We start from the raw sequence: 11,753 nt of genomic DNA, 5'->3' as shown, positions 1-11,753 counted from the left end.
CACCTGTACAGTCTACATTTAACAATAATCATGCTGAAGTACAGCAGTACATCTGCACTTGGAAAAGAACTGGTACCATCATTCAGTAGGAGCTGTGATAGTGTAAGGACATGTAGACATACAGGAAAAAGTAACTCAAATGAATTACCATCCTTATGCCCCCTCTCAAATACAGAGGCCCAAAATTTTGGGCAGACAAGTAAATCCATATCCTTAGATTCCATCACCTATGCCTGCGCTGCTACCATGTAGGATGATGTGAGATTTACTGCATAACATGAAAAGAGAATCTGAGCTAAACAATGGCATCAGTTTCCTAAAGGGAAACCTAAAGGGTCTTCTGTTCTCTGTCCTGAGGTTCCCCCAGTCCAATTTTAATGTTTTGGTTTACTGAAGATATCACCACATATAAAGAGGCAGAGAAAGAGGTCCAAATATGTTTTCACGATAATACAAGTATTTATACTATAGACTCTTAAGACTGTTTCCATCACTTTATTCCCCTCAGTGGGCAGATTTCCCAAGAACTCAAATTGCTATTGCTCCACTATTACTTCAAAGAAAATAAATAAGGAACCAACCAAAAAACCCACAATATACTCCCAGATCCCAACACTTAAGCATTCCCTCTTGCTGGGAACTAATCAAAGGCAGTGTAAAGAAGATTTTATATTCCTTCTCCATCCAGAGTGAATAAAAAGATGAGTAGCCATGGATGAAGATGTGTTACTGAAATGTACAGTAATGTGAAAGGTTTTAAAATTGAAACTGCTGGCCTTTTTGTGCCTGTAGATAATAGCTGAGCTGCAGCCATGCTGCTTTTAATCTCACTGTACTGAGTGACAAATGATAGCACAAGAAGAATGCTCTTCAGTGAGTTCTTAACAGGGTTACTAATCAAATATGAAAATAAGCATGCCATCAACTGAAACTTTTAGTTTATGAAAGGACTTGAAATAAGAATCTCACACACATATGACTCTGTTGCAGAAGAGTCAGAAATTGACGAAAGGTGTTCCATATGGAAATTATCATTTGCTGTATTAAAATCAGAACACCAAGGAATAAATGCATAAACAAGGAATTTGGAAAGTTTTTAACAAGCTATAGCACAGGAAAAGTCAGAAACATGTGAACTTTATATTCAAAGTTCATCACTGTCAAAGCGGCCCTCTAGTCCTATAGCTCTTTGCAACATTTTATTTCAATGCTTCTCCTACTGCCTGCTGATCTCCCATGGGATTTGCCTTTAGCCAGTTCTTCCTGCCATTCTTGCTTGGTCTCAATTCCCATGGTTCAACCAGTGTGGCAATGATAACTCTTTCTGATCCAAGATGCAAAATTGTACCCAAGTCTGATTTCTCAGACATCATGCCACCTAATGCTTTTTACCTCAAATTAACTATTCAGCTCAGCTCAGCCTTGCATATTAAAACACCAGACTTGCATAGGAGCAGTATCTGCCAACCATAACTACAAAACAGGGTGTTAAATAAAGTTTATGCAACCAAGTAAAGCAACATTTGCAGAGAACAGTAATTGTTTTTTTAAACCATCTGATACAGCTGGAAAAACTATAGTACCCTTTTTGATACGTAACCTATAAGGACATATCAGCCTGGGTCTCTCAAGAGCCTTAAAAAAGCCTTGGGGAGGCATAAATTGCCTCATTCCTCCCAGTAAGAGGCTAATTGAGTCACTAAAAGATCATTTAAATGAACGCTGAACCTTGCTTAGAGCAGATCTTGGGAGTATACCTCAAAACCATGAGTCTATATTAGATCATGCTGATGCCACCTACTCTTTTTTGTTTGTTTTATGTTTTAAATCAACTGATAACTGATTCAGAGTTGTTGCAGCAAAGAAGCAAATGGTGCACCTTCACTCCTCTATGGGAAAGATTGGCTTCCTGGATTGGCAAGAGAGAACAGTACAGATGCCATTCCAGAGGAAATATGCTGGTCCCAGGTGCAGCAAGGACATGCTTACAGGAACAAAAACCTGAGGCAGGGCCCCAAGCAGCTCCAGCTTAAGAAGGTGCCATAGCTGATCAGTGACATCAAGGATGAGGAAAACGCCACAGGACAATTCCCACCACATGGAGGTACAGCTGCTGCAGTAGAACAGGAGAAATATTCATCACTCTGCTCCAGTAAGCACTGCTTTTTGCCACACGCACGATCCTCTACATATGATAAATTGCACTGTCTCAGAGGAAGACATGCAGCTCTTTGACCGCGGGTACAGTTTCCAAGCATTTAAGTGTGCTTTTTCTACAACAGAATGGGTAAGTCAGAGCTCTGATTTATATGAAGCTACAGCCACTGCTTTGCTTAGTGAGGGGTTTTCCACTGTGTGTTTTAGACTTTCTGCGCACACGACAAACCCAAAGGTGATGACATTGAGAGGAGCATAAAGGACTCACATCAGCTGGAATTCAGTGACAGCAGAGTTCGGACACTATTTCTGCACAGTTCCACCTATGTAGCAGTAGCTTAATAAATAAGTACTCCATTTGGAACCCCCTGGTTTATACACAACAATCTGAGAAAAGGAACACTGTTGAAAAATAGTATCAAACTCAATAAGTTTCTGCTATTTTCTACTTTGATTTATTCAGGAAAAAACTTACAGAATTAAGCACAAACATGCACAATTCACATCATTTCTGCAGTGGCAAAGACTCAGCAGAGAAGCGTTTGAAAGAAGACATGGGTACAAACGTGACATGGATATAGACCAGCCCTGGCACTGCCCATGGCAAATCTCTGGCCCTCTTTCAATCACCGGAATGAAGCCTTACCCCATCACTGCTATTGAACAAAAGCTTTCATCAGAAGTCACGTTTTACATCCCCAAAAACTGGCCTTGATGATCTCCGCCTTTAGGTAATCAGCAGACATTCCTAAGGGGCTTAGTTTGCGGAGCCTGGTTTCCTAACCCCCACTAACATTCCAGCAATGGAAACTTGACATGCAAAAACTGAGATATTCAAAGCCACCAGCCTTCTTAATTAAATGCCGCCTGTCTTCAGACTTCTTTCAAACCTCATTTTTTCCTTTAGCTGCTCCAGACCTCCCTAGTGGTACTACTTCAGTTGCTTCAACTTAAGCTCCGCAGCACCTTTACAAGAAAATATAGCAAGATTGAAAAAGAAAGCCTAGCTCTCATAAGGTTCAATTAGACGAGAAACAGTCAGGACTGATCAGTAGAGCTTAATTAGTCTAAGTGAAGCCATCTCCTAGCATAATCAGCAGTAAAATGTGCTAAAACAAGAGGAAGAAAGGATGGGCTAGGGACAGAGGTGATCATCTTGAACAACTATCTAATGATTCATAACCTTGATTCGCAGATATAGTAAATATATCCTCTTCTCTCTCATCAGCATGTGTTGACACCTACAGTAATTACTCCCAGAAAGTTAACTCTCTGAAGCAGTATTTCTATCCTGCTTAATTGCACAAGTACCAACTTACACTATCAGCACTGATGAGCTGTGACACCCTCCTGTCAGCTAAGTAATTTGTTGGCAGAAAATGCCACAGACACTTTATTCTCCATCTTTCAAAACCTCTCATGCAAACGAGGTAGAGTAATTATCACTGACCTTTACCTAATACTGGTTGCCAATCAGTGGTGTTTCCCTGCTTGTCTGCAGAGCTTCTATATCTCATTGAACAACCAGGAGTACAAAATACATATGCGACACATGTGACAGGCATCCAACAGCACTCAGATTGTGGTTACCATCAGGGCATGGGGTGCTTCCCTACTGCTCCTAGGGATGGTTACTGCTAATGTTCAAGGAAACAAGATCATAGAATCATTTGTTTTGGAAGGGATCCTTGAAGGCCAGCTAGTCCAACTACCCTGCAGTGACACAGGGACACCTACAGCTAGACGAGGGTGCGCAGAGCCTCCATCCCACCCCACCTTGAACACCTCCAGGGATGGGGCATCCATCAAAATTTCATACACCTCATAGTATTAAAGGCAAGTTCTAGACTGAAAGCAAAACAAACCACATAGACAAAACAAACAAACAAAAAAACCCTACCAGCCCGACTGTTTTCTACCAGAAACCCTTCAGTGGAAAAAACACAGCAGCTTGAGAGTCGAGAAAAGCAGTGGCAAACTTGAGTATGGCCACCTCATCCTTCTGGACCTGCTGCTCCTTTTCTGTCAGTTCCTTGGAAAAGGTTATTTGAAACTTCAGAACACCAAGGTTCAACAGTTAGAAGTGACCATGAAATGCTCTGTTATTGTTTTCAGAAGTGACTTTCCCAGTACGCTCTCATGAAGGAGTCCCTTTGCCCATCCACTCCTTCAGCTTTCTAGCAACAATCCTCTCCCTCCACACCTCCAGGACTTACGCAGAGCTCCCCTGTTACAAGCACATTTGTTACAGTCGCATTCACTGTCAAGTGAATCTAGCTGAAAATAAATCACCCTGCATTAATCTTTAACAGTCCACACACAAGGAAGAAGAGTGGTAACTTGACACTTGAATCACAGCACCATTACAGGCCCCTCTCCCCACCAGGATGCTCACACCTCGTGCACTCCAGTCCATCGTCACCAGTCACCCCATGGCTGTCACCAGGTGAAAAATGCTGTCTCTGAAAATGTCTCTGTCTGTTTGCAAGTATAAAGATTAATATAGAAGTCAATAGAAACTGCTGGTGACAGAGGAGGCAAACAGCCCTGGAACTCAGGTATCCAAAGCTGCAACACAAGCATTCCCCCTCAGTGTTTTTCAGATGGCACAGCAGTAGAAAAAGCACTGGGATGGCAATGACCGCAACTGGACTGAGGAGCTAAAGGCTCTGTCATCCAAATACCTCAAATTCACAACTTGTTCTGACTCAAAATTAAAATGAAGTTTGACTTCAGGAGGTCATCCATCAACAAGATGCCTCTCTCCATCTCACATCCATGGAGTTGAACAAATAAACGTGCTCCAGTGTTGTCAGCAACTCAAATTAGCCAAGTACAGCAAAAACATTTGCCCAATAACACACACTGTCTTTCATGGGTGAAGAGAGAAAATGATTACTTAAGAAATCCATAACTAATAAACTAAGCCACAAGAAAAATATTAAACTAAGCCATCCATCAGTGGTCTACACTTACAAACGAGGCTACTTCTACCCCACTGTAGCAACTATGCATTTTGGAATCTAGGCATGGCAAGCTGGAACAGATTCATGGTAAGCTTTATTAGGGGGAGGTTGAATGGAAAAGTAAGATTGATGTTATCCTTATTTTATCATTTAATTGCACTCAAGGTCACATTGCTCCAGAAGAAACACCCAGCTCAAAGCACTTTCATTAGCCAGTAGGGCAAAACATATCTAGAAGTAAAAATGATTTTATTTATTTATTTTTTAAAAATGCACCCCTTTCCTTGTATATTACTCCATGGAACAACCTGTTCTTTTTAGACTTAATATTCTTGGACAACTTTTCTTTAGTAGATCTGGAGCCAGCAGCTTCCTCTGAAGCCAAGGAAAACTGCACTTTCTCAACACCTTCAACTACCAGGCAAACTTGTAGATCCACACGTGTGGATTATATATACATGACACACACAGAGCCACAGGAAGATATTTGAAACAAAGTACCCTTTCTTACTTATTTTACAATCACCATGGGACACAACAAATTAACTGAACTAATCAGCTAATAGAGAGCATTAACTCCCAAAAATCTAGATGTTGTAGTTCCTGTATGTGGGAATTGATACCAGACAGTCTTTAGTCTCTGGCTGTGTTACTGATTATGTCCAATTATGGACAAGAAAAGGAGTCTGAAATGTTTGAGCTGAAGCAGAGAGGCATAATTCGTGCCTTATGTTAGGCAGATACTCTTGTATAGCTTTATTCAATTATTCACAATCTATTTACAGTCAAACAGACAATATGGCCATGTGCTCTGTACTATTTACCATTTTGCCAAGCTGTCTGATGCTAACACGTTTTGTTAATAGGATACCAAGGGGTGATGCTAAGTGAAACTGCACTGGAGTGGCTCAAATCGTGTTCAGCCAGCAGACAATTTGTCAAGGTGGGAGGTTGAGTTTCAAGCCTAGGATGTAATTCAATTCAGTGACCCGACACGAGCCAGTGTTAGTGCTTTCTGCACACAGGGTAAGCGATACTCTGAAGCACATAGCAGGCCAGGGATGTGGTTATCCCATCCATCCTCAATATGGAACACCTTCTGTGCCTTGGCACCACGAAACTGCTCCTTCCCTTTGTTAAAATAATTAACTGTGAGATCTTTTTACTCTTGTCTGTGTCTGGCATCCATAGCTCTGCTACGTACACAGCATTCAGCATAAAACATGGAATGTTCCTGGCTTACAGGAGAGATTTGGGCAAGGTGTAACTCTTTAGAGGAACAGCATGAGTCAGTACTTTTCCACTACAGTCATCTTCCTGCTGCCCAAAGACTAATACCACCCCATCCACCCAAACCATAACAACTCACATACAAAAAAAGACAACTTACAGTAAGTTAGCTCAACAACTACCTGTCCAGAAAAAGGTGGGAAGCAGAATCTTGCAGGGGAATGAAGGAAGGCAGTTTCATTTCCGCAAAGTAAATAATATATGTAATAGGGAATTTCATCACAGCCTAATAAGGATTCTCATTATAAAGTTATGCAGACATCATATCTGTAAGCCACACAGATTAAGAGGTATTTCATTAAAGGAGAAACTATCAGATCCAGCCAACAGGAGGAAAGACCAAGCACCCAGCCCTAGGCATCTCATTCAGGGCTCGCAGAGGCACAGCAGGTCTGCTCAACAGTTCAGGAAGATAAATTCCAGAAGGATTAAGAAAGTAAGAGTGTTAGTCTGACCAAGAAGGGAAGAAGGAGCCAGGTTAAGTAGTGTTTTCTTGGCCACCTTCCTGGAGCTGTCAAGATGGCAAGTGGGTCCCCAGTTTGGTACCTCCCTGCACACACCAGCCCTAGGTGTGGACCCTAAAGTAGCTGGGGATAGCAACAAGAGTGAGAGCTTATGCTGAGCAAATGAGGAAGGGAAATGAAGGGAAATGAAGGGAGAGGCTGCTCTGTACACTGCTACATATTAAAATCCAACACAGAGTCATCATCACAAACCCAGAGCATAATGTTATCAGCGTTCCTGTAGCATGGTGCCAGGCTTATGTCTGGAACTCAAGAAGCCCTTAAGTGCTTTGAACAGAGTCTAGGCAAGGCAACATGGATAGACCAAAAACACTGAGGATTTTTGCCATCAAAGCCCCAGATCCCAGCAGCCATAGCAATTACTATACATTAGATCACATGATGAGGCTCAGTCATCCCATATTTCAGAAAACATCTGCTTAAACTTTTTCCTTCAAACAAACACAGCAACAGTAGATGCTACTAAAACATAAGATACAGTATACATACATTGAGTTTATACACAGGTAGAGAGCAGGACAAACCAGAGCAATAGGGATCCATGCATAAACTTTCTGTCTGCCTGACAGGAGGAGCCCTTCAAGGACAGAGGCACAACAGAGTGGCATCACAACTTCTGGTTTGAGTTCAGAATCTTCCAGGTTCCTCTCCAGCTGTAGAGGATGTACAGCCCCAACACACCTCAAGGCACAGGGGGATGCAACTCAACCTCAGCCTTGTAGGGCTGGACACCCCCATCCAGGGTCTCACCCCATTTCCTCAGCTTACTTACAGCACAGCAGCCACACTGGGAAATCTCAGCTACCACATCACAGACCTTCTAACCAGCTACCTAACCTGCAATAGCCAAATCACACCTTCTACTACCAGGTAACCCTCAGTTCACCCCACAGTTAGAAAGAAGCACCAAATAGAAAAGGATCATTTTACCTTTGTTGGTCAGCATGAAGCAGCCTTCACGAAGCCATGGGGTACTTGGGTCCCTGGAACAGCTAGGCACACCTGGTACCACACTGCTTTAAGTATACACAGCTGTAACAAGGGAACCTCCATTTACACCCATGCAAAGAAGCTGCCTTCAGATTATGTAGTATTTTAAGGAGGTGCTGAGCACTTATACATGATAAAAAGGTTGTAAAAATGGGCCTGTTAACACCAGGTGTGTTCTTTTCTCTTGCGTTTTTTGTTGTTGTTGCTTTTTACTGCTTTTAATTGGTTTTGCAGGACAGACAGTCAGACTAACCCATTAATCCCAATATAACTTTTTCCCTGAGTAAAAATTTGGACTGGATTTACTTTTATCCAAATCTGTCCCCTGTGTAATACTGTGGAAGACAATCAAGTTACAGCATGGGAAAATGCACACTTTTATATCTAAGTGAAAGCTCTCTGTATTATTCACTGCAGATGTATGCAGGTGTAGGTAGTAGCTACTGATACTGTATAAAAGTTCAGCTACACAGCTTTCTCTAAAGATAGGCATGTGCTTAAGGGAAAGGGCTGAAAGATCAAATGTTAAGCTCATATCTCATAACAAGAGAAACAGAGGTTTGTATGACAGAAGGGCAAATTTCTGGTTGATTGTATCTCCAGAGTTGCTCTTCTAAGACCACACATTTCATAACAAGTGACTCTCAAGCAGCTTATGCACCAGGGAATATCCGTGTTTGGGTCCCCTGGGCATATGATGTATTCCCCTCTCACACGTCAGTACATGAGACCACGCTTTCTCTATCAGGTGATCATTTCTTAAAGTGTTTTTTGGAAGGAGATGAGTCCCTTAACTGCATAGAATAAATCTGTAAGGCATTAGGCATCTCAGGGGGACTTGGGGCCCCAGCTGTGCCAGGCTGGAAGGCAAAGCTCCTTCCAGGCTTGGATAAGCAAGAAAATGGACAGATATTCTTTCACCTAAGCCTGAAAAAGCAAAACACAAACACAATACAGTGTTGATTGTCTCTCATTTTTTGTTTTCATTTGGCTGCAGCCCAGATAGATTTTGTTTGATATCACTTGGGTGTTTTTTGTGTCTTTTTTCCAGTCTCATCAGTTAACAGGAATTAAACCAAAGGGAAGGTCCCCTTGTGTTTGATCAACCCACCCACACAGTTTTGTAAACATCCAATGGATCTACATGTGGTATCACTCAGTTAATAAATAGAAGCTCATGCTTTCACCATTCTGTCACTATGCAGTGTCCTGGAAAGCAGCGTAGTGCACCACATCTGAGCGGGAAAGAAACAGGATGCCCTTTTTTGCTGAAAAACCACAGCTAATATAGAATTGGGGTCTGAGAAAGCAGAGGTCAGAAATAATGATTTCATGACATCTTTGGTGAGATCTCTGCATATATGCCTTCACTAAGGTTGATGCACAAGTTTCTCTGATGTGCCTCCACTTCTCAGAGGCCAGTTTCTGTCCCAGAGCCACCAGGCTGTAAAGGTGTTATGTCCCCTTTGTTTGCAAAACCTTGAAGAACAAAGGATCTTAAGGCTACATGAGGAAAGCTTTGCCTCTCGTTAGATCTTGGGCTGCTTGCAGCTCATGAACCTGTGTTGTACTGCCTCTCTGTGATACCTAACTGAAAATGCTGGTTGTTTTTGCTGTGTTTGTTAACAGTCTCTCTAAAAATGTCCCTCTCCTGGCTGTACCTGCACTTCTCAATGCATCTGCCCCCATGAATTAAGAATAAAATGGTAGAGATGATGGACTTGGTAGCAGAGATTCACTCATTTTCTCCATGTTCCCAGCTACTACAGTGCTGAAAATAGATGTTAATGTGGGTACAGATGAAGATTAAGCACAGCAATGGATCGCTCTTGGATAGCTGGTGCTCTTTGTACTTTCCAGTCCTACCACCTTGCAGGTGCATGGTTTTCAACAAGATTGCTTGCAATGCTCTTGACAAAACTCCTTCTCATTAGAAAATGCTGATTTGCAGAAATTAGAATATTCTATGTCAACCATAAGTGTTTCTCCCCAAGGTAATCTGATAAGCAGCTAATAACTTTACAGATGTTCCCACCTCAGAGTTTCTATGCTATGAAAACTGCCCCAGAGTTAGGGAATTGAAGGAGCAAGGGAAGTCATATAAACTCCAGCTATGCAGATGGTTTGAGCCTGGGCTCCTGGAAATTGCATATTTCCTGGCAGATGGGCATAGATCCATGTGCTTTCCTCCCTTAGTCAAAGTAGGAGTTCTGCACAGTGGCAGTCATCCCAAAGGTTTTTCACATCCTCAGCAAGACTGAAAATTCCATATTTCTGGCCAGATGGGTTTTCTGCCCATGGGCCAAAAACTTCCTGAGGCCTTGAGAATCTAGATTGCCCAAAAAATCCTTCAGAGCTGATCTGGAAAATGCTGTGGAATCCATAGCCAGATGTGCTCTTTTGTTCCAAAGGGAAAGAAATGGATTTAAAAACCCCCCACAAACTGAACAAAGAGTAAATGTTTTAGTTTCTAATGATTGCCTGTGTTTAACATCACCCCTCTGCAGGAAATAGACACTGATTCATATTTATTTTTTGTGATCTGGAGCACAAAGTTCTTCCAGAGATCCTGCAAACCCCTGTCTGTTGGACATGTGGTAGCTGGGCCCTGGCTGGTCTTTTCCCTCTTCCAAGGCTGCTGCCAAGCCCTTCTGCACTGTCAGAATCCTCAAGGGGGATGAGCTCCCCAGCCATGCATGCTGAAGTACCCTGGGCATCTCTGGGCTCAGCCCTGGCCTAAAGGACAATGTCTGCTTTCCACTCACGGCTACAAGACACATGGTCCATTCCAACAATAGCAACAATAACAACATAACAAAAAAGCCTGTATGACAGTGTTCAGGCATTGGAGATATTGTCAGCAGGAAACTTCACATTTTGGACTGCTGCTTTAACGTCAAAAATGGAGGTAAACAATCATACATTAAGAATATTAGTGTGTGTCTGGGTTGTGAGTGATGTGATTTGATGGCATTCAGTGCATCAGATTTTCTGCACTGATAACAGGCAGATAGGGTATAATACACTTTGTAAAGTTGTATCCGTCAGAGAAGACCTGGTTCTAAGTTTGGGAAAGAAATGAAACCAACACACACATATTTTGACCTTCCTGAGTTGCCATCACAATGTCTAAATCGTTATTAAAATCTACTCTTGAAAAGCAGGCAGAGGTATTTCTGTTAATACCGGACAAATAAACTATCTAAAACACTTCCTATTTTTCTATTGTTTTCTTTATTTTTATTATTATTTTGTAATTTTTTCCATCAGAAGCTCAGAGAAATGAGTAGTGCCTCTAGCACAGGCCAGGCCAGAGGAATTAGAATCATAGAATCTTCAAGGTTGGAAAAGACCTCTAAGACCATCCAGTCCAACTATCCACCTATCACTAATATTTCCTACTAAACCATGTCCCTTAGTACAAGATTTAAACATTTCTTGAACACCTCCAGGGATGGCGACTCCACCACCTCCCTGGTCAGCTTGTTCCAGTGCCTGACCACTCTCTTGGAGAAGAAGGATTTCCTAATGTCCAACCTGAATCTCCCCTGGTGCAACTTGAGGCAATAAAACCCCACGATCTTGCTGTTATTAGCACAACAATTAGCCCTGCAAAGAGACGGACATCAGTTAAGCCAGACCGGGATACTGAGCTTATTGCTAAGGGAAGGCAGCAAGACACAGCACCCAGTGTTACAGCACTGTAATGAGATAACAGGGATTGTAGCTACCCTGTGTGGAAAACACCTTTGCCAGTGGAGGGATACAAGAAGATGCAAACCAGCCACTTATCCACATAGGCTATAGGCCATCTTCCATTACTCTG

Source organism: Coturnix japonica, chromosome 1 (genome assembly GCF_001577835.2).
Source record: "Coturnix japonica isolate 7356 chromosome 1, Coturnix japonica 2.1, whole genome shotgun sequence".
NCBI lineage: Eukaryota > Metazoa > Chordata > Aves > Galliformes > Phasianidae > Coturnix > Coturnix japonica.
This window is presented reverse-complemented; position numbering follows the sequence as displayed.